This window comes from Equus przewalskii, chromosome 16 (genome assembly GCF_037783145.1).
Source record: "Equus przewalskii isolate Varuska chromosome 16, EquPr2, whole genome shotgun sequence".
Lineage (NCBI taxonomy): Eukaryota > Metazoa > Chordata > Mammalia > Perissodactyla > Equidae > Equus > Equus przewalskii.
The window spans coordinates 15363124-15386532 of NC_091846.1; the positions used below are offsets into that span (position 1 = coordinate 15363124).

At 38.9% G+C, this 23409-nt stretch overlaps 1 long non-coding RNA gene across 3 annotated transcripts in view; it reads right to left on the reverse strand.

Annotated features, from left to right (window-relative positions):
* LOC139076323 (uncharacterized) overlaps nt 1-23409 on the reverse strand; it is a 98638-nt gene that overhangs the window by 27336 nt on the left and 47893 nt on the right. Inside the window, exons 3-4 of one of the 3 annotated variants that reach the window (XR_011527778.1) lie at nt 17318-17424; nt 5032-5190 (exon numbers count right to left, since the gene is read on the reverse strand). This is a non-coding gene — a long non-coding RNA (uncharacterized lncRNA). Of the gene's footprint in view, nt 1-4241; nt 5191-17187; nt 17425-23409 lie in introns of those variants that run through there. The other 2 variants (XR_011527780.1, XR_011527779.1) reach the window with 2 other exon arrangements.

The following is a 23409-nucleotide window of genomic DNA, read 5'->3' on the forward strand; positions in this document are numbered from 1 at the left end:
GAAAGCCCAGAAATAAAGCCACACATCTATGGACAGCTAATCTTTGACCAATGAGCTAAGAACATACAATGGAGAAAGGAAAGTCTCTTCAATAAATGATGTTGGGAAAACTGGACAGCCACATGCAAAAGAATGAAAGTAGATCATTATCTTTGATCATATGCAAAAATTAATTCAAAATGGATCAAAGACTTGAAGGTAAGAGTTGAAACCATAAAATTCCTGGAAGAAAATATAGGCAGTACACTCTTTGACATCAGTCTTAGAAGGATCTTTTCAAATACCATGCCTACTCAGGCAAGGGAAACAAAAGAAAAAAGAAACAAGTGGGACTTCATCACACTAAAGAGCTTCTGCAAGGCAAAGGAAACCAGGAACAAAACGAAAAGACAATCCACCAACTGGGAGAAAATATTTGCAAATCATATATCCAACAAAGGATTAACTCCAAAATACATAAAGAACTCACACAACTCAACAACAACAAAACGACCCAACCAACAAATGGGCAGAAGATATGAATAGACATTTTTCCAAAGAAGATATAGAGATGGCCAATAGGCACATGAAAAGATGCTCAACATCACTAATCAGGAGGGAAATGCAAGTCAAAATACACTAAGATATCACCTTACATCTATTAGAATGCTATCTAATCAACAAGACAAAAAATAACAAACGTTAGAGAGGATGAATAGAAAAGGGAACCCTCATTCACTGCTGGTGGGAATGCAAACTGGTGCAGCCACTATGGAAAAGAGTATGAAGGTTTCTCAAAAAGTTAGAAGTAGAATTACCACACAACCCAGCTATTCCACTACTGGGTATTTAACCAAAAAACTTGAAATCAACACTTCAAAAAGACTTATGCACCCCTATGTTCATTGCAATATTATTCACAATAACCAAGAAGTGGAAGCAACCTAAGTGCCCACTGACTGATGATTGGATAAAGAAGATGTGGTGTATATATATATATATACAATGGAATACTACTCAGCCATAAAAAAGACAAAATCATGCCATTGCAACAACATGGATGGACCTTGAGGGTATTATGTTAAGTGAAATTAGCCTGACAGAGAAAGACAAACACCATATGATTTCACTCATATGTGGAAGATAAAGAAACACATGTAAAAAGAGAACAGATTAATGATTACCAGAAGGAAAGGGGATTGGGGGATGGACATAAGGGGTAAAGGGACACATTTATATGGTGACTGAAAAATAATAATGTACAACTGAAATTTCACAATGTTATAAACTATTATTACCTCAATAACATTCTTTTTTTTTTTATGAGGAAGATTATCCCTGAGCTAACATCTGCTGCCAATCCTCCTCTTTTTGCTGAGGAAGACTGGCCCTGAGCTAACATCCATGCCCAACTTCCTCTACTTTATATGTGGGATGCCTGCCACAGCATGGCTTGCCAAGCCATGGCATGTCCGCACCCGAGACCTGAACCAGTGAACCCCGGGCTGCCGAAGCAGAACATGCAAACTTAACCACTGCACCACCGGCTGGCCCCAATACAATTCTTTTAAAAAAAGAAGTCATTGAGAAACTGAGGGAAAATTGACTTAGTGTGTGGAATGTTGGAGTTCAAGAAATGTGAAATGCAAAAATCAAATGATGATAAAATCCAGTGGGAAGAGGGGTATGCCTAAGGAGTAGGGTACTGAAATGTAAACAAAAGATCCATAGGGTTAAGTTCAAAGAATATAAAACTAAACGTATTGTTAAAATATCCCAGGATGGGATATTTGTGTATTTGGGAGAGGATGAATAGGTAACAAAGTCTCCAGTCGACATTGTAGATAAGTGGCCCAACTATTAAAAGAGTTAGGAGGGAGGGATAGAGGGTAATGAGGGTCACGTTGCCTAAGTGTTATAAGAGGACAGCCCCTGACATGAAGGGATGGGTAAAATAATGGAATCAGCTAATGGGTAGCCTAGTTGTTGCTGAATAATCCCTCCCTCCACCACCACCAGCAGGCCTGAAGTGTCTTGGGTGTGGAGAACAAGTCCAACCATTGGAGAGAGCTGAAAAATATATGGTATCTTGTAGAAAGGCAAGTTGAAGAGACTGTTCTACGAAGATGTTAAAGAAACAGAGAGTGCCCCTTAAAAGAGAACGTGATTCCCGAGTACCTAGTCAGAAGGCTCCTGGGTCATTAAAGTGAGAGTTGGAGGGACAGGGCACTGGGCTGAGAGCAGAAGGCACAGGTAGATGAGATGACAGGAGATGGGGACAAGATGCGGAGGAACTTGACAGGAGCAGAGATGGAACTGCTAGGCCTCAATATCCCAACTCAAGCACAGGTTTCTTGGGCATCCCACATGGCTGTTGGACCTGAATAGGGTGGGAGGAATGGGTTGCACCTCCTACTCTCTTGGCTGAGTTTCAACGCTTCCTCAGAGAAAACAGTTAGAAGGAAAAGTGTGACTTAGCAATTGAGAGTTTTGTCCTTAGGAATGTTAAATCAAGAATGGTGTAAATAGAGACTGAATCTGTCTTAGCATCGGCACATCCTTTCTACCCCTTTAGGGTTACTATTTTTCCCCCTTGGATCACTATCATGACATCTTTTTATAAAACTAGTTTTCATTTGCCAACTTGGCTCCTTTGAAGCCTGTGGAAGATATATCGGGTATCCCATCTTTATGCCCAGAAGCCAAGAAGCAATAATTGAAGGGGTGGAGAGGGAGGGCAGGAGGTCAGTGGATGCCTGAGAGGACGTCCCAGGTGGGGAGATGTCATCATTAGAGGAGGTGCCTGCTTTTTTCCTTCATTCCAAATTTTTCTTATTCGCAACAGTGCAACAAAAATCAAGAAAGAGTTCTCACTACTCTTAGAGTCCCATTTGGTCTTTCTCGTCGAGCTGCCTTCTTCCAGAATCCTCAACAGCCTCCTCCACCATCTCCCTTCCTTCACACTCACCTTCACACTCATTGGGTCTATTTTCCTGGGCAAAGCACTGAGCAATCTTGATTCTGAAAGGAACATATCGAAAAGTCCTTAGTGTAAAGGGGGAGTGACAGCAGAGAGGCAATGGGGAAACAGGCAGGGCCCTGGAGAGGGAGTAAGAAGGCCCGAGCTATTCCACTTAGTAATTTTTGTGGTTTGGGGCAAGATATCTAACTGATTACCTCAATTTTCTCACCTATCCAATGGAGATAATAATATTCACTTCAGAAGGATTTTATGACAATTAAATGAGATCTGTCAAAGTGTTCTTGAAATTATAAAACCCCTATTATGGAATATGGTAAGTAGAGGAAGAAAGGTCCAAGTGGAGTGATTTGGACGTTCACAGAAGAGCGCACACTCCCACCGCGTGTTACAGCTGATACTTTCCTTCTACTTTTACTATTTATAACAGATATAAATCATAGCTCCATGCAAACAGCCCCGGAATTTCTTCTCAGGTAAAGTACGCCAACAGTCTGCTCAGTGGTACTTTGTAAGTTAAAATTATAAGTCACAAATACTTACTCCTTACGCCTAGTAAGGGCTTACGGCAAGATTAAAATAAATAATTTTATTTTTTGAATCATGGGATAGAAAACTTCCCATAAAGGTAGGAAAATCTTGTATATATTTAGCCTCAAGGAACTTTTGATGGTGACCATATAAATGTCATTGGGAGTGAGAGTTGAACTTTTTTCGTGTATTGCTATCCTAAACCCCTTTTACCATTCTAAAGTTCCTTCCAACCCCAAAATCTGAATACATGAATAATTTTCAAATTTCAGCAAGCTTTCACACTGTGAGTAAAAGCCAACTCCATTACTATTTTATAATCTGAACAAAATTGCAAAGGAATACTGATTCCAGTCCAAGAAAGGCATTTTATCTGACTTGCTTAGAGCACTCCTTATTCATACTTGTGAATTATGGGTGCAAAAACACAGACACAAAAACTGTCAGAAAATGTGAATGTCTTTAATAACACCTTTATGTGAGAAATCATTAACATAAGATGGTGAGGCATGAAGTAAAAATAAATTGCATAGATAGCATCAGCAGACATTACTCTTATAGCAGCTTACGTAGGACTTGCATTTATTTAAATAAAAGATATGATACTGTTATTAATTCATTTAATCCTCACAAAAGCCCTATGGGTTTGAGAAACCACCAAACTGTTTTCCAAAGCGACCATACCATATTTTTTAACTTCCTTTGAATGTATTCAATTTGAAATTTTTAAATAATGCAACACAATCTTTTGATATTACATTATTAACATAGTGCTTTATTAAAGATCAGCAAATCTTTGCAGTAACACATTAAGTTAAAAAATTACCTCAGAAAGAAAATATGAAATTGTGAAACTCACAGAAGCAGAGTTGAATGGTGGTTGCCAGAGGCTGAGAGGAGGGGGAGGGTACAGGGAAATATTAGTCAAAGGGCACAAAGCTTCACTTGTACAAGATGAGTAAGTCCTAGAGACCTACTGTACCACATAGTGCCTACAGTTAACAGTACTGTATTGGATACTTAAAAATTTGCTCAGAGGGTAAATCTTATGTTAAGTGTTATTATCATACACATATATGAAAATAACAATAAGTAAAGAGGGCAGGAGGCAAGTTTTGGAGGCGATGAATATGTTTATGGCATAGATTGTGATGATGGTTTCAGGGGTGGGTACTTATCTCCAAATTCATCTAGTTGTATATATTAAATATGTACAGCATTTTGTATGTCAATCATGCCCCAATAAAGTGGTTTTTAAAAATCCCACTATTTGTGGGTTGATATTTTGAGACCGTGACTATCTCGGTTTCCAACAACTTTTTTCCAGTAGTTTTAGCATCCAGTGATGATTCCTGCCTGAATCAATCATTACTCTAGTGGTTAGAGTATGATGATTTTCTAGTTCTATTTCTAATACGTTTCATTTTAATATTCAGCAAAATATCTGACTTTCAAAAATGCCCTCAGGACAAGTTGAGGCCTCTCAGTTTGCTGAGAGTATGGAGCATAAATCTGCTAATTCTGATATAACACAGACATACCTGAATGGTCTACAGGAGAAGGAGGAACAATCTTGTGTTCTAGAATAAACACATACATAAAAGTTGCTGAGAGGTTGCATCCTTACTCCACCATTGTAAAATGCAAAAGCCTAATGATCTGCTCATTAAGATGGATGCTTCTGGCTCCGGAGAAGGCAACTAGAAAATACAATAAAAATAGGAATATTCATGCTGCCCGTAGCTATAAATCATACACTTTCAATCAGGCAGTTTTCTTTCAGACATTTTAATTTAGTTTTAGCCTATTCTTCTCTGCCACTTGGGAATCATATTCTAAATGACTGAAAACCTGCTGAAAATGAGGATGGCATAGCCCCAAACCTTATGCCTCATATGTGGATGAACCCCTGACATGATGCGGGAGCCCACGTCATCTTCCACTTATGCCATCTTTTTATTGACACATGCCATCAAAAAGAACCAAATGTTCAATGTTCTTGTGTTTTCTAGTGTCACACTTCTTAGAAGAAGATTGTCTCTGCAACTAATAGCCTGAATTTTCAAGCATACTCTCCCCTCTCTCCTCTCCAGAGAATAGATCGCTGTTCTGGGACTTCAGCACCTGGATCAGAAGAAACTGTGCTCAGCATCTTTCAGCTCTCCCCACCTGCACTCGCCTGCTCAGATCCAAAATTTCTATCAAAACCCCACAGCAGTCATGTACACCGGATTCAAGTCGTAAGAAAGCCCTCAGATCCTTGAAAGAATCATTTCATTTCTCCTCTTGGAAGGACCAGGAGATAGCAACAATCAAGATAGGAAGGAAAATGATTGTGAGAAAACTACAAGATTCTCTACCCCTCAAAAGAATAAAGCTTGCATACTGCAACTTCCTGATTTTTTGACTTGTTTTATATTTAGAACTTCTAGATGCTTGAAATTATTGTGGTGATTTGCTTCGTGTAGTGCAAACCCATGTTTTTTCAGAGATTATTTATATTTTGATACTCTCAAAATTTGGCCCATTAACTTTTTTTGAAAAGGTAATTTTTTTAAAGATCTGGTTAAAACCATATAAATATTAGCATGGAGAGTTTGTCCAAAGATTGAAGATGGCCTCCCTCTTAAGAACAGATATTGCTATCACACAGTTTGGGTTTAGGAAATTAGAAAAACTTGGGAAATTGTCAGAGAAATGGACAGAAAAGCCCCTATCCACTTTATTCCCAATTCCTAGCCCTCTATGTGCACACTGTGGGCCTTCACAGAAACACATGACTGACATCAGGAAGGAAGTCAAATTATGTTCTCTTCAGGACTCCACTGGATAGAAATCTGACTCAAACTAGCTTAAGCAAAAACAGACTTTATTGGCTCACAAAAATGAAAAGTCAAGAGGCACATATGGCAGGTTGGATTCAGGAGTTCAAACAAGGGTATCTGGACCGTGACTCTGTCTCCTCACCCTGCCTTCCTCTGCGTGTAGCTTCATCCTCAGACAGGCTTTCCAGATATTCTAGGAATGGTCACCATCTACTCTCTACTTACATAGTCCTTATAGGCAGAGATTTCAGAGGAAAGGACACAGCTTTCTCTTGTCTGGCATCCACACTGTTAAACTCCTTTCTGGTGACCTCTCTGTACCACTTGAGATATTTGACTCCCTTCTCGTTCTGCAGAGTCTTTTCTCCCTTAATTTCTGCTCTGCATTATCTTTGTTCTCCCCTCTCTATTCTATCTATCTTACTTCTTTGTCATGCCTCATAAATGTTGGCATTTTCCAAAATTCTCACTTACCCATTTGTTTTTTTAAATTAGTAAATATGCATAATAATTATAGATAGAGATATATACAAATATATGCATAATTAGTTTCACTAGGGTTTAATTTACATAAAATAAAATACCCCCATTTCAAGAGTACAATTTATTGACTTTTGGCAACACATAGTTGTGTAACCACTACTACATTAAAAATAGAGAACATTTCCATCATTCCTCCAAAATCTTTCAGGTCCCTTTGCATCCAATCCTCTTCCCCTATCTCTGACTCCAGACAACCACTGATCTTCTTTTTGTCATTATAGTTTTGCCTATTCTACAATTTTATACAAATGAAGCCATACAGTATACAGTTTTTGTGTCAGGCTTCTTTTACTTAGCATGGTATTTTTGAGATTCATCCACGTTGTTGCATGTATTGGCACTTCATTCCTTTTTATTGCTAAGTATTATTTTATTGTATGGATATACCATAATCTGTTTATCCATTCACCAGGTAATAGACATTCAGGTTGTTATCAGTGCGGGGCTAGCATGAATGATGCCACTATGAACATTCACCTACTAGTATTTGTGCGGCCATATGTTTTCATTTCTCTTGGGTAGACACACAGGAGTGGATTTGATGAGTTGTATGGTAAGTGTATGTTTAACTTTATAAGAAATGACAAAACTATTTTCCAAAGTGTCTATCATTTTGCATTCCCACCAGGAATGAGTGAATGCTGTAGTTACTTCACATCCTTGCTAATACTTGGTATGCTCTGTCTGTTTAACTTTAGCCGTCCTAATGGCTGTGAGTGCTGTCTCCTGAGATTTTAAGTTGCATTTCTCTGATAACTGGTGACATAGAGCATCTTTTCATGTGCTTAATGGTCACTTGTTTATCTTCTTTTAGAAAGTATCTGTTCAAATATTTTATCCATTTTTAACGGGATTATTGGTTTTTTAATTATTTGGTTGGAAAGTTCTTTATATATTCTTCACACAGGTCCTCTGTCACATCTATGCCTCTCTGTTGCTAAAATTTAAGTTCTATGATGACATATTTGTTGTTTACTGTTGCACCATAATGCCCCACAGTGCTTGGCATACAATAGATACTCAATAAATACTTGTGAATAGGAGCCAGCCCTGTGGCCGAGTGGTTAAGTTCACACGCTCCGCTTCGTCGACTCAGGGTTTGCTGTTTTGGATCCTGGGCGTGGACATGGCACCACTCATTAAGCCATGCTGAGGCGGCGTCCCACATAGCAGAAGTAGAAGGACCTACAACTAGAATATACAATTATCTACTGGGGGGCTTTGGAGAGAAGAAGAAGGAGAAAAAAAAAGATTGGCAACAGATGTTAACTCAGGGCCAATGTTAAAAAAAAAAAAAGAAATGATAAAAAAATACCTAACGAGTGAATTAATGAATTTCCAAATGTGCTCAGTACTCTTCAACAGAACATCAAAGGCAGATACAGAATGGCAAGAAAAGACTGGATTATCTCCTTCACCTATGCACAATTCTGGGATACAAGGGTCTCACTCACTACAAAAATATGCAGCAACCTCCATAGTGCACCTTCTAAGTCAGCCTCCAGCCCCCACCTCCAGTCCCCAAACCTTTGTTTGGGCCTGCTTTTGTATGTGAAACCAGCAGTGGCCCAGTCAGGGAGTGTGGGCGGATAGCCTCAGGGTTCCATCCTGGGTTTAGTTGTCTCAGGAAGAGTGATACAGGCCAATGGTTCTCAAACTTCAGCATGCATAATAATTCCCGGGAGAGCTGATTAAAGCATAGATTGCTGGGTCCTACTCCCATAGCTGTTCATTAATTCTCCAGATAATTTGAAATTCTAACATGTTCCCCAGTGAGTGGGTGCTGCTGGTACAGGGATCACACTTTGGGAACCACTGTGTAGGCAAATGTTTATCAAGTAAAAACTCTAGTAAGGTCCTGCTTCTGACATTCTAGCACGGTTCTAGAAAACAGAAAGTGGCCCAGGAAAAAACCCATTTGAATTCCTCATATCACATAGATAGATGCCTGACAGGCACCAGGAGTTGTATATGTCAACATGACCATCAGGTATAGATTTGTGAGAGGAAATCTGTCAATGACTAAGTGCCCAAGAAAAGACCTAAAGACAATCCACATAGTCTGTTGACAAACACTGTGGCTGGATGAATATTTCCTAAATCAGGGATAAATAAAAACATAAACAAATATGCCTATAAAAATATTCTAGTGCTGAAGGGAAAGGGACTAATGTCCAGAAAACTTAAGGAAAGAGTACACTCCTAGAAAAGACTCTCTAGCAGAGGAAACACAAATTAGCTCCAGGTCTGCTTGGTGTTCTCAACATATAGAGAACACACCGTCTCTGAAAATGGAGCAGTGAACCATGGGGAAAGATCAGAAGACTGGAGTAAAGTCTTCCAATTAGATTCACTTTCAGGATAACATCGTTTGGCATTTACACTGAAGAAAATTTTAAAACTTATGTAAAAAACAGACTCAAGAAGGTCTCTCAGGATACAGAGGAAAAGGACAAGATAACAATGATAAGAGAAGATTATAGATATGGGCAAGGTGAGCGAGAATAGAGATGAACTTACAACTGGAAGACATTGACAAAAGTCAGAAGTGATCGAACATAATAAAAAAGATTATTTGACCTCTATTTTCAGCAACATGATGGACTAGATTCCCTTTTTAAAAACTTCAGTACAAAACATCTGGATATGCTAGATAAAACAACTATTACTCTTTTAAATGCATAACTGAAAGAAAGTAAGAGAAACCCTCAAAGACCCCCAAAATGAAGCAGAGGCCACAGTTCCCTTGAAGTGTTACTCGTCTCAGTAACCAAAGTTTTGGGTTGTGCCAGTGCAGGCAGCAGAAGACCAGCCTTCAGGCCCACATATTGCATCGTGGAATGTGAGAAATAGAATTGAGATTTCACGGAAATCCCAGAGATATCAAAGGGTCATATGATATTTTGAAAGAGGGGGAGAAGACTGCCCATCAGCAATGGAAGATGACACAGAAATTTGCATGTCTTAGTCTAAGCTCTGAAAGGGGGAAAATGCCTTTGTTGTGAAGTCATACTCTTAAACATACCCTCATGAGGATTTATGGTTCAAATATGTAGTACCTGAATGATCTGGGAGCCCACAAGACAAGACTTGAAGTGGTCCTAGATGGGTAGGACATCAGAACACCGGGCAAAACAAGATTAGGTCCTCTTGAAAGACAGATCCAAGATTTCCAAAGATAAAGCCTGGCTCTTCAAAGGTGAATTCATAATTCAAAGACATAGGAAACTAGAATTTCTGAGTGACAAGCAGAAATAACCACCAGTAATGGAATAACCCCCAGAAACTTCAGCCAAAAGAATTATGAGTTTTAGAATAGATGCTAAAGGAAAGAAATATAAAATTGAAAACGTGAAGAAGAAACATTACCAAGAAAAAAATCAAAAAAATTTTCAAAGAGGGGCTGGCCCCGTGGCCGAGTGGTTAAGTTCGCGCACTCCGCTGCAGGCGGCCCAGTGTTTCGTCGGTTCGAATCCTGGGCGCGGACATGGCACTGCTCGTCAGACCACGCTGAGGCAGCGTCCCACATGCCACAACTAGAGGAACCCACAACGAAGAATACACAACTATGTACCGGGGGGCTTTGGGGAGAGGAAGGAAAAAATAAAATCTTTAAAAAAAAAAAAAAATTTTCAAAGAATCATAGAGAATATCTAGAAATCAAAAATATAATTATTAAATTTCAAAAACGTAATGAATAAGAGAGAATACCAGAGTACATGAAACTGAAAAAAGAATTAGTGAACTAGAAGATAAAATTCAGTAAATTATCCAGAAAGCAGCACAGAGAGACAGAGATAGATAATAAAATAAGTTGATTTATATGTGGAATACAGAATGTGAATCTAATTGAAACTAGGAAAGGATAGAGAGAATGGAGGGCTCTTTTATTTCTCACTTAATAAAGTCAACTTATTACTGAAAAAGCTGATGTTTACTGCAGTCACTAAATGAAAAATATTTTACTAATTTTGATGGGAAAAATTATGATACATTCCACCCTACACCAAGATATCCAAAGAAGCTTTCACACAGTACCTTAAATCAGTTGACCAGTGAAAACAAGTTTATATACATGATAAACTGTAATTTAAAAGTACACAAAAACAATTTATACATAAACTTTAATGTAATGAAAGTTTTATTGTATTTGCTAATGGGAGAAGACTTGAGATGGGTAGATGGGTGCAGGAAAGTCATACTTTGGATGATGCATTATTCTTTCTGCATCATTTTCTCTGCCTTTGGGAAATTTCATGATTGTCTCACTGAATATAGCACAGAAAAACACCTGCAGTACAAAATTACGGCTAAATCTTGTAGTACTTTAAATGTGAAAATAGTCACATGTAAAACAAACTGGACTGTCATAGAAGAGCCTTTCAATTCAGTTCTCTTGCAGAGGACAGGTTTGGATTCATCTGAAGTGTGCAGTTCAAATCTGTTCATATGACATTCTCGACTAGGAACAGTTGTGTCAAGTCAATTGATCAGTGTTTTCACTTGATACAGAAATTTAAAATATAACTTCTTATAATGTATTTATTTAGTGTATTACTGGGTCAAAAAGATATTATGCCGTAAAAAAGAGAGCAATTGTCTGAAAAGTGGTATAATTTTTCAGACATTATTAAGGCAAAAATTATTAACTGAGCAGACATTATGTGTGGCATGTATTTGAAGGTTTATAATTCACACTTTTTCAGAATTGATGAAAGATATAAATCCTTAGGTTCAAGAAGCACAATGATCCTCAGGCGAGACAAATCAGCAAAATCTATACCTGGACATTTCATGGGGAAACTGCAGAACATGGAAGGCAAAGAGAAAACTTGGAAAGCAGCTGGAGAGAAAAGACAAATTAGTTACAAAAGAATGGGTAGGTTGACAAAGGACTTCTCGACAGCAATAACAGAATCAAGAAAAGAGTGGAATAATATCCTCAAAGTTCTGAGAGAAAATGATTGCTAATCTAAAACATACACCTAGCTAAATTATGTTTTAAGAATGAGAATCAAACAAAGACCTTTTCAGAAAAACAACCACCAAGAAAGTTTTCAACTTATTCTCACTAAGAACTTAAAAAGAGTATACTTCAAAAAGAAAGAATATGAGGGGGCAGACCCCGTGGCTGAGTGGTTAAATTCGCTCACTGTGCTTTGGCGGCCCAAGGTTTTTGCCAGTTCAGATCCTGGGCGCAGACATGGCACCACTCATCAGGCCATGTTGAGGCTGCATCCCACATGCCACAACTAGAAGGACCCACAACTAAAAGTACACAACTATCTACTGGGGGGGATTTGGGGAGAAAAGAAAAGATTGGCAAATTGTTAGCTCAGGTGACAATCTTTAAAAAAAAAGAGAAGATTGGCAACAGAAGTTAAAAAAAAAAGAAGAAGGAATATGAGATGCAAGAAGAAATGATTTGAGAAATATTTGATTTTTTAAATTTACTTGTGTATCTTTTTATGTTGATGTGTATACAAATTAATGTAGTATTTAGTCTCCTTATTTCACAACTAGTAGCATACTACTCATCTTCACTTTGTCTCGTTTATTTAACATTATAGCCTGGTAATATTTTCATAGCTAATTCGCAAGCATTTTTCAAGTCTACAATTGTGTCAAGTTTGCTACTGTCCCAATGGGCATAGCAGGTTGTGCGGCCTTAGAGTCAGCGTGGGAGGAGACTATCCAAGGGTGTCAATAAAGGGAGGTGTGAACATTTGAGGGTCGTTGCTGCAACACTCTACTACCTTATGCTACATAGATCCCATGGTCTTGGCTTAGATACCTAGAGTTCTGCAAGATTTGGACCAAAGATTTTGGCACACAGCTGCCTCTAGTGTTTTCTCCTCCATTCTATAAGGGTAGAGACACCCGAGCAATATTGAAAACATTTCAGTCTCTCAACACATAAGGCCCTCACGTAGTAATGCAGAGCCACTGAGTAGTGGACTGTGTGTTAAGCTCTATGCAGCCCTTCGAGAATTGCAGACTAGTCAGACCTATTAGGTACGATGCCTCAAACTATTTGTAATTGGAGATACATCACCTAATAATGATGCTAATTAAATAAAAGTGCTTGGCCCTTTGAGTGTAAGAAAGTATGGCGGATAGGTAAGCTGGAACTTTATTTCTTAGATTCCCTGCCTTGTTTTGTGTTCGCATGGGCAAAAAGAGACATTTTCTTAGGGATTTACAAGGCAGAAGTGAAGTAGGGGGCCATCTTTTTATGCTCAAAATGTTGGGGCAGGGCACAAGACACTCAGGCACATGATCCCATCTGGTTGATGGGGGCAATAGCTGGGTCCACAACTATCTAGCTCCTACAGGATCCTTCATCAGCTTTTGCAACTTCTGAGTCAGATGCATGTTTAGCACCCTGACAAAGGGCACCAGCACCTCCAACAGGACATCCCCATCATCGAGGGAAGAGGCTTGGAAGCAGTAAGTGACCAATGTGAATTCTAGTCCTTCCTCCTGGGCTTCATTTCAGCCTCATAGGTTCCAATTCACATCCATCTTCCCTTCCCAACTACCTACCCCACAGATAACAAATGAATTCAGTAAAGTTTCAGGATAAAAAATTAATACACAAAAATCAGTTAAATTTCTATACACTAAAAATAAACTATCAGAAAGAGAAATTAAGAATACAATCCCATTTATAATTGCATCAAAAAGAATAAGATACCTAGGCATAAATTTAACCAACAAGGTGAAAGACCTGTACACTGAAAACTACAAGACATTAATGAAAGAAATTGAAGAAGACACAAATAAATGAAAGATATTCCATGCTCATGGATTGGAAGAATTAATATTGTTAAAATGTCCATACTACCCAAAGAAATCTAAAGATTCAATGCAATCCTTATCAAAATTCCAATGACATTTTTCATATAGCTAGAACAAACAATCCTAAAATTCTAATGGAACCACAAAAGACCTCCAATAGCCAAAGCAATCTTGAGAAATGAAACAAAGCCAGAGACATCACACTTCCTGATTTCAAACTGTATTACAAAGCTATGGTAATCAAAACAGTATAGTATCGGTACAAAAACAAACACATATGTCAATGGAACAAAATAGAGAGCCCAGAAATAAACCTACGAATATATATGGTCAATTAATTATGACGAAAGAGCCAAGACTATACGAGGAGAAAGAGATAGTCTCTTCAATAAATGGTGTTGGGAAAATTGGACAGCCACATGCAAAAGAATGATATTTGATCACTATCTTACAACACACAAAAAAACAACTCAAAAAACGGATTAAAGACTTGAACATAAGACACAAAGCATAATTAAGCCTCAATCTCCATTTTTCCTAGTTTGGGTCTCCAAATTCATTCAGGTGTGTCGGAACAAATTCCTGATAACAAACCCCAGAACTAGATTGGTTTGCTCATTCTGAATAATCCCAGGACTCCCCTAGACACTCCCTCTCCCAGGGGGCAGGGCCTCTACAGTAAACTTATGCAAAAGCTAACAGAGGTCCCACAGAGCTTGTTTTCAGAAAGTAGGCAGACCCAGGAGAGAAAGGGCACAGGGACAGCTGAGCTACAGCTCCTAAACCTGCCTCTTGGATTATTCACTCCTCTTCCTCCATGCATGAGAGGCCAGGGGTATCTTGGTGTAGTCAACTATGCCTAAGAACTCATTTTAAACTAATGTTTTCAAATATGTTGAATTATTATCAATGTTACTGTACTTGTTCTATGATCATAAACAATGTAAATGTGAAGACTCATAGAAAAGCACACATACAATGTTTGTGCATCAATCTAAAATTAATTGACAATTATATAACATATGAAATGCTTCCTCCATTAATACATATACCTCTATGCTTGTCCACTGTTTCCCCCCAACATGGACAACTGGGCAAATAAATGAGATAAAAGCCTAGCACAGAGGGACATGATGGACCCAGGGCAGGCAGCAACCACCCTGGAGCCAAGGGACGATATTTTGATCATCAATGCTTTCTATTGAAAGATTATAGATCAAAAGGGGAAAATGACAAATAGAAATGGCAAGCAATAGGATATATTGGAGTATATGAGGAAGCCATTTGGTGTAAACCTAATTTGGCCTCACTTTGTTTTTCCAAAAGGGCCTGACATGGCCATCGAGCACGCATTGTATATCTGCTTAAACGTTTGCTATGTCCCAAAGACAAGAACAAAGGCCCTTAAGATAAAGGTGCAACTTCCCCCCAACAGTGGCATTTCCTTAAGGATAGGCATCTTTCCCTAGGCTAGGAACTGATTGCTATGCTCACCTGTGACCACCCAGCTTGAGACAACAGAACTGCCACCCTGCTGTGTCCACCAAGACAGCAGACCTACTACCTGCTGTGTCCATCAATCTCTGTGCTGACAGAGCAGTCTCATGACTATTGTAAAAAGGACATTTCAATCATATGTGAAACATCCCTTTTGAGGGTATATAAGCACTCTGTATATACCACTTCTTTGGTGCCTTTCCTTCCTTTGGGAAGGAAGGCCCCGGGCCATGGTTCTCACATTTTGGCTCAGAATAAACTCACCGAAATTTTCATTTATAGATTGGTTATGGATTATTTTCATCGACAGGTATGTCTTGGGACCTGGAAAGAAATATGAAGCAAAGAAAAGTAGACACACATATGTGTGCTCAATTTAGGAGACTCTAAAAGTGTTCATAGTTTTTTTTATATTATAATATAGTAAAAGGAGATGTTTAATGCCAGAATGAAGGGTTTGTACCTAATTTATTAGCACTGATGAATCACTGGAATTTTAAAGCAGAAAAGCAAATAATTGGAATTTAATGTGGCAGGAGTACATGGTGAGAAGGTGTCGAGAAACTGGTTAGGAGGATGATGGAATGTTTAAGCAAGAGGAAAAGAAACATTAAACTTGGAGCAAAAAAGAAAGAAAAGGAGGAGACTGATTTAAAAATTTCTTCACTCCCAGAAGATCTAAATGTGAACAACGAAGGAAAAGCAAGAGGGAGAGTCGCTGATAATTGATGAGGTTTCAGAGCTAGGGTTACAGGGGAAATGATGGAGCCATTAGCAAGCGAGGAAGATAGGAAAACGGTTTTGATGGAGGATATGAGGATGCTGGCTTCTTATTTGTTCATTTTGCAATTTTAAGGTGCTGTAAGCACCTTAACAAAAAAGGATACACATGTTGTAAGAGTGAAACAAATATAAACGGTAAAAGTCAGGATCAAGGAAAAGGAGGCCACAAATGGCAGGAATGCACATTATTGCTGTGAATGAGATTCAAAGTTGGCTCTCAGCCAAATGGTCAGTGACTTTGTTCTCATTAGTGGATAGCATAGAGTGTGTCCATTATTTGGAAGGGTGGGGAGCAAAGCTCTTCCAGTATCAAATTGTTTTTTGCTATTACCATACTTTGGCTCTCTTGGCTCAACCTAAAGTCAGTTACCAAAATCTGTTGATCCTAAATTGTTTTATTCCCTCGAGCCTTCACATGTTTCTCCACAACCCAGAGCTATTACTTTGGTTCCAGTCGCACCCTGTTATGCATGGATTACTGCAACAGTCTCCAGTTAGCCCCTCCAATTTCCTCTCCACACTGCAGTATCAACATAAACAAAACTGGACACTAGGTAAAGATGGATTTTATTTGAGCCTATTGCAATAGAGCAGAAATCCCAGTGTATAGGAGTTTAGCTCTGAGGCGACCTACTGTTTTAAAAGGAGAATGAGGGAGGTGGGGAGGTGTGAGTGGAAGCTCAAGCAGAGTCAAGGAAGTAAAAATTTACAAAAAATGGTAAGTAGTCAGTGTCAGTGTGGTTAGCCAATCTGTGTCTGCTAACTGGCATTTACTGAAGTTAGGCTTCTACCCTCCCTCAGAAACTGGGAGAAGGGGGCCCTAGCCTTATGATTACACTTCAAAGGAATGGCTCAGCCAGCCTTAAGAAAGACACTCTTGGGCTATGGGAGATACAGAGACATCTCAAAGGGACAGAAGAAGAATTTACAATTGTAGGCTTTTTTAAAAAATGCTCTAAGAAAAGGGAGTCTCTCTCAAGATGTTGGCTGGAACAAGGGTAAATTCTTTTGGCAGCCTCGAGCTTTTCCTGTCAGGAACTCAAAGGGGCTTGATTGTTCCAGTGCCCTGAGCTTAGGCTGCTAGAAGCCATGCTAGAGTTTAGTCTCTTAGTGCAGGGGCTTGGATGTTCTCAGCAGCCAGAGCTATCTTTCTAAAATGGAAATGGAATCTGTGACTTTCCTGCTCCAAACCTTTCATTTATTCCCCATTTCATCGGGGAAATTCCCACACTTCCTAGCATGACTTACAGGCTCTTTGAGATGTGGCTTCTGCTCCCTCACTAGCCTCATCATTCCCACTGGAGTGAACATTTGCTGTTTTTGAACCACCGGATGCCTAGGCTTCTCCTGTTGGTAATGAGTCTTCAGTTTCCTTTACCTCTTCTGGATGGTGAGCTGTCTCTATGGAGCTATCAAGGCAAGTCCCACCTTCCTCCAGCCAGCAGCAGGTTGCTTCAACCTGGCTCTCTCTTCAGGAACTTGAATCTAGGGAGGAATGACACAAAGGCAGAAACAAGGTTAGAGCTCCTGTTCCCTGGGGGCAGTGCTCCGACAAGGGCGCGGGGATGACCTTGCTGCCTCCACCTCCAGTCTTGCCTATTTTGGTCTCTCTGAATCTAGCACTCCTGCCCTTTCAGGGCTTCTATGAAATCCTGACATCTTTTCCATAAACTGTTTTCTGTTTACCTTAGCCAGAGTGAGCTTCTACTGTTGTCACCAGAAAAGCCACCGTTCTCCTGGCCAACTCCTACTGTTCTTTCAGGCCTCAGTGAAGACGTCAGCATTTTTATCCTGCCTGTGCAAGAGGCAGAATTTCATCTGCCTTTACTTCCATTCCTTCCTTCCCCTACTTCCCAGGCTTCCCATGGTTGATGAGAGGAGTGGACCCATTTTACTGACATATAATTATTCATTCTCCTAACCCTGTGTTTCTTTGTTTTCAATAGCTGTGTTTTATATTGAATCTTGTGATTATATTTACAGCAGTTATTTATGCCTAAGTCCCTGTACTTCATTGATTTTGGTTTTTCTATTCTTTTTGTTTTTGTTTTTGGTGAGGAAGCTTGTCCCTGAACTAACACCTGTGCCAATCTTCCTCTGCTTTGTATGTGGGATGCCACCACAGCATGGTCTGATGAGCGGTGTGTAGCTCTGCACCCGGGATCTGAACCTGAGAACCCCAGGCCACTGAAGCAGAGTGAGTGAACCCAACCACTACCCACCAGGCTGGCCCCGTCTGTTCTTTAGTTCTTAATTTTGAATCCTCTTAGTCAGCAGGGTATCTATGAGTAGTTTATTTTCTAACTCTTTGCACAAGAACATACTCTGGCTAGGAATGGGATTCTTAATTACATTCTCAAAATCTTTACATATTTTCCATCATCTTTAGGAACTCAGCATTGCAAACAAGTCTGAGGAAAGCAACTTAATTTGGGTCCCTTTTAAGGAAAGCTGCTTTTCCTCCTCCCTAATTGGATATTTGCAGGATTTTATAAATATTCTCTACTTTTTAACTTTTTTTTGACCAGCCATGTCTAGTATGGGTATGAGAATTAATTTAGAATTTACTTGAACCGTAATGAACCATTTTTCCAAGTTAATTTTTTAGCAATTAAAGTTTATGCTATTATAGCTCCTGTATCCATCAGGGTATGACCAAAGAAGCAGAACCAGAAGAGATATTATTTATTTTTGGGAATTGGCTATGGTAGCCAGACTTCAAGATAGCCCACTCAATGATCCCTGCCTCCTGGTATTTAGGCCCTTGTGTGGACTCCTCCCACAATGTATGAGTCTTGGTCTGTATTAGTCTCACATGCACAGGTAGGTCTGTGGTTGCAGACAGGGCTGAGACGGGGATGAAACCACCAGGAGAGAGCCTTTAGAGTGGCAGCTGAGTCTTGTCTTGAAAGAGGCAGAGTTTCCATAGCATATTTTCCTGCTTCTCCTGTGGTTTTCACCCAAGTCAGCAAAAATAGTGAAGTACCATGGAGTCACAGAGCAATAGCATATGAGATTCCAGCTTTAAATTGTTACTCTTAGGCTTAAATAGGTAGTAGCAGATCATACTGCCCAAATTCTAGCCTACGTTGAGAGCAAAGTAGAATACTTTAGAGGGATTAATCTCAAGTTCATGTGACTTGTCAACAGTCTTGAGTAACCCGAACTATGCAAACTCAAGTTGGCCCTGAATTTGTTAATTCCAAGGCTTTAAACTAAGGCTTTAGATTTCACACAGAAATTATGGATTCAGTCATAAAAGGGTGGTTGATTTTATTAATAAAACAATAGGAACAAATGGATATCTTTATTGAAAAATATACCATCTTCTTAGATTACACTAGAGAAATAATAGCAAGTATTGCCAACCCAAAGGAAATAAAAAGGTTGATAGCTTTAAAATACTGTCTCTACAGAACATGATTGCTCAAAACGTCCAGAAAAAGTGGAGTGGTTTGAAAAACATGTAATATTAATATTGGACCATAAGCAGAGGAAAAACTAAAGGAAAAGGGAAAGACAAGTGAAGCTAAAGGAAGAATATTTCCTTAGGAGTAAGGCTGAAATCTTAGGGAACATATTAAAGAGAAATTAAACTGAAAAATGAGATCTCAAAGGCCTTTAGATATAAAAGGAAAAGGACAAACACGATAAAGTCTAACTGGTGTCAACGAGGATGTTAGATACAGGGAAGGTGTTTAGTTATTACTAGATCAGAAACAGTGAGTCAAAAAGTTTCAAAATTATCCTCCCAAATCTGCTATGGACTGAACTGTGTCCCCCTAAAATTTACATATTGAAGCCCTAACCTCCAATGGGACTGTACTTGGAGAGAAGGTCTTTAAGGGGGAACGATGGTTAAATGAAGTCATAAGGGATGGTTCCTAATCCAACAGGGCTGGTGTCCTTCTAAGAAGAGAAAGAGTCACAAGGAAAGTGGGCACAGAGAATAGGTCATGTGGGCTCACAGGGGCCGCCTACAAGCCAAGAGAAAAGAACAAAATCTCCGAACTAAGTCTACCTTACTGGCACCTTGATCTTGGACTTCCCAGCCTCCAAAACTGGGAGAAATAAATTTCTGTTGTAGAAGCCACCCAATCTGTGATATTTTGTTGCGGTAACATTAGCAGAGTAATACAAAATCTGAGAGAAAAAGGAGTACACTGAAATAACATTCTTGAGAGGGCTAGTGATACTGACCCTGATGTCAGTTTCCCCACATTAAACCCAGCATATATGGGGTTAAAACCAAAACACTCTTTCCCTCCTTACTCTCTGGCTTCCTGGCTCCAGAATCCACTGTCCTCCATGGAGACAGACACCACCAAGGACAAGCACCTGGATTCATTATCTCCTCCCCGCAAAGAGATACAGACTGGTGGGAAAGCTGCTGACCAGCAAGGTCACAGGCTCTCTCCTCTCTGCAAACAGTCTCAAGGGCAAAGACAGGCTGGTGGGACAGCTCTGACCAGCAAGGCCATATGCTTCCCCTCCCCTACCTAAAACCCCAAATAAAAACCCTTCCTTTTAGCTTTTTGGGGAGTGTGGGATTTCAGCATTAGCTGCCCTCTCTCCTTGCTCAGCACTGTGCAAAAATAAAATTCCTGCTTTATTCCACCACAACCAGTGTCAGAGATTGGCTTGCTGCGCAATGGGTGAGCGAACTCACTTCAGGTTCAGTATCACTAGGATCCAAGAAACTATTAAAAGGTAGATTCTTAAAATTGCTGATAGAAAGTCTATAGTAAAAGCAATTGATTTTCTTGCCTCTCATCCTATACCCCTCTAATCCATTCATTTCCAAGAAGCAAATCTGATTGTGTCAGTCCCTTACTCAAAGCTCCCATGCACACAAGCCCAAACTCCTTAGCCTGGAAGACAAGCCTTTCCAATATCTGGTTTCTATGTACCTCCCTGACTTGTTTCTTGATCCCTGCATCTTGGGTTCCAGTTGTACCAAAACATTTGCAGGCCTCTGAGCATTATAAACTTTATCACATGTTCCTTCTGTCTGACACACCCTTTTATCCTAGTCCATATGGATCTTGCAAAGCTCAACCTAAGTACCACTTCTATGAAGCTCTTCTTGTCGTCCAAGTAGAATTACTCATGCATTCGTAGCACCTAGAACATTTTATTTTCTTAAATGTTTTCACCTCTTATCAAATTCTAATCCAGTGGTCCTCAAAAGATGTGATATAGCTCCTAGGACATATTTTGAAAATATAAGGGGCATTTTTGATTCTCATGAGATTGGGGGTCAGAGGAGCACTGTAAACATTTGGAGACTAGGCCAGGGATGCTGGCCACCTTGCCACGTGCAGACAGGCCTGTACAAAAGAGAACTGGAGGCATCATGTCCAACTTCTTACTGTTCTGCTGGACTTTCATGTAGATAAAAAACTTATTCATAATTAACTGAGTTGAGATTCAAATTCTGGCTTATATAACCAAAAGTATAATTGCATGGTATTAATATATCTTGAATTCACAGGAATACAACTATTACACAATTTGAGGAAAGAATGTACTTGGCTTTTGTTCAGAACTTTACTAAGTTCTTCCAGTTTCAGAACGTCAGGTCACCAAAAGCAGCACTGCGGGTGGTATTTAAGTCACCAAAACAGCACAACTGTATCAATCTGTGTTTGTGGCTGTAGAATCAGGGTGATTCTAAGGAAATGTACAAATTTGCTCATTTAGCTCTTATTTCAAAATGTCAAACATAAATTTAAAATGTGGGCAAATATTCAGTTAAATATTTGAAATTGGGTTTTATAGTTTTTTGTACAAATGAACATCACCAACGTGCCTACTCTGCCAATGTTTTTATCTAATTAAACCAATGAACTCAGCAAGATTAAGGGACTATTTTAAAAAGGGACATGTTGATCAAATTGGAATAGATACATATATATTTCTGATATTTAAAGTATTCTGGAAACTGCAATACTGTCCCTAGAATGTTCGGCAATGTTCTATGCAGAAGGAGATAGGTCTTATTGTTTCTTAACAAACAACGTAAATGGTCACAAAATATGGTATGCCATACAATATTCAAGAAAAATTAATCTTAGCTGTATAAGAGATAACTACAAAGATGACAGAAAGAGATCATATTAATTTCCTCTATTCCATTGCAATGTTGCTTTAAGAAGGTTACAAAAGATGTTGAAATCAACTGCATAATGTAAATAAATCTTTCTTACAAGTAGGTGAAAGCACCCTGTATGATAGAGAAGGATTACCATTTGCATACGTAAAGTTTGCAAGGCCAGAAAAAATTGGAAAGAAAATGTTATTTTCAAAATTACTGACAATGACTACCCAAAAAAGGTCAATATTTAAAACCCTCAAAATTACTTAAAAGAAAAAAAACTCTTTTCCAACACCATTGCTTATTTAACACATGGAGCATCAGTAATGTTAGTTTAGCGCCAATTTTAAAAAGAAGCACCAAATGTTTTAAAAAGTCCCTTTATTATTCATCAGCTCACTTAATTACCAAAACTCTTAAAGAGGCCACAGATCAATGGATGTTTAAATGTAATCCCTTCAAAGATGTCTTACCCATAATCTATCAAATTTCAGTGAAAAGTTTGATGTCTTGTCCAAATAAGATGGTTCTCCAAGGAATTTTTGTTAAAGACTTGCCTCACCGTATGGACTTTTCTGGAATATTTCATGTAATCAATGAAAAAACTAATATCAAATTTGAAATATTGCAAAATAATTTGGTATGTCTCTCAACCCATATTTGGAAAGATCTCTTTATTCAATTTATAATTATTTTTATTTTGTATATTAATATGCATATTTTTAAATATACAGAAAAATTGAAAGACTAATACAATAAACACCCACATCCACACTACCTAGATTCAATAATTTTAAGTATTTTGCCACAATGGCTTCATACATGTATGTATATTTTGGCTGAAAGCTTTGAGGGTAAAATGTCTACACTTTACTTTGAAAGTCTATGATATCTTATCATGCTACTACACCCCTAAATTCTCGCATATATATCTCCTAAATAGAATGATGTTATCTCACATGATTGCTACATCAATATCACATCTAAAAGAATCCAGAATAACTATCTAATGTCATCTACTACTTAGCCTATTTTCAAATGTCTCCAATTGTCCACAAAATAGCTTATATAATTGATCTTTTTTGTTTCTAATGGGGATCTAATCAAGTTTCATGCATAGCATTTGTTTTACAACTCTTCAGTCTCTTAATTTATAAAATTTTTTTTTTTTGAGGAAGATTAGCCCTGAGCTAACTACTGCCAATCTTCCTCTTTTTGCTGTGGAAGACTGGCCCTGAGCTAACATCCTTGTCCATCTTCCTCTACTTTATATGTGGGACGCCTACCACAGCATGGCTTTTGCCAAGCGGTGCCATGTCCGCATCCGGGATCCGAACCGGTGAACCCCGGGCCACAGAAGCAGAACATGTGAA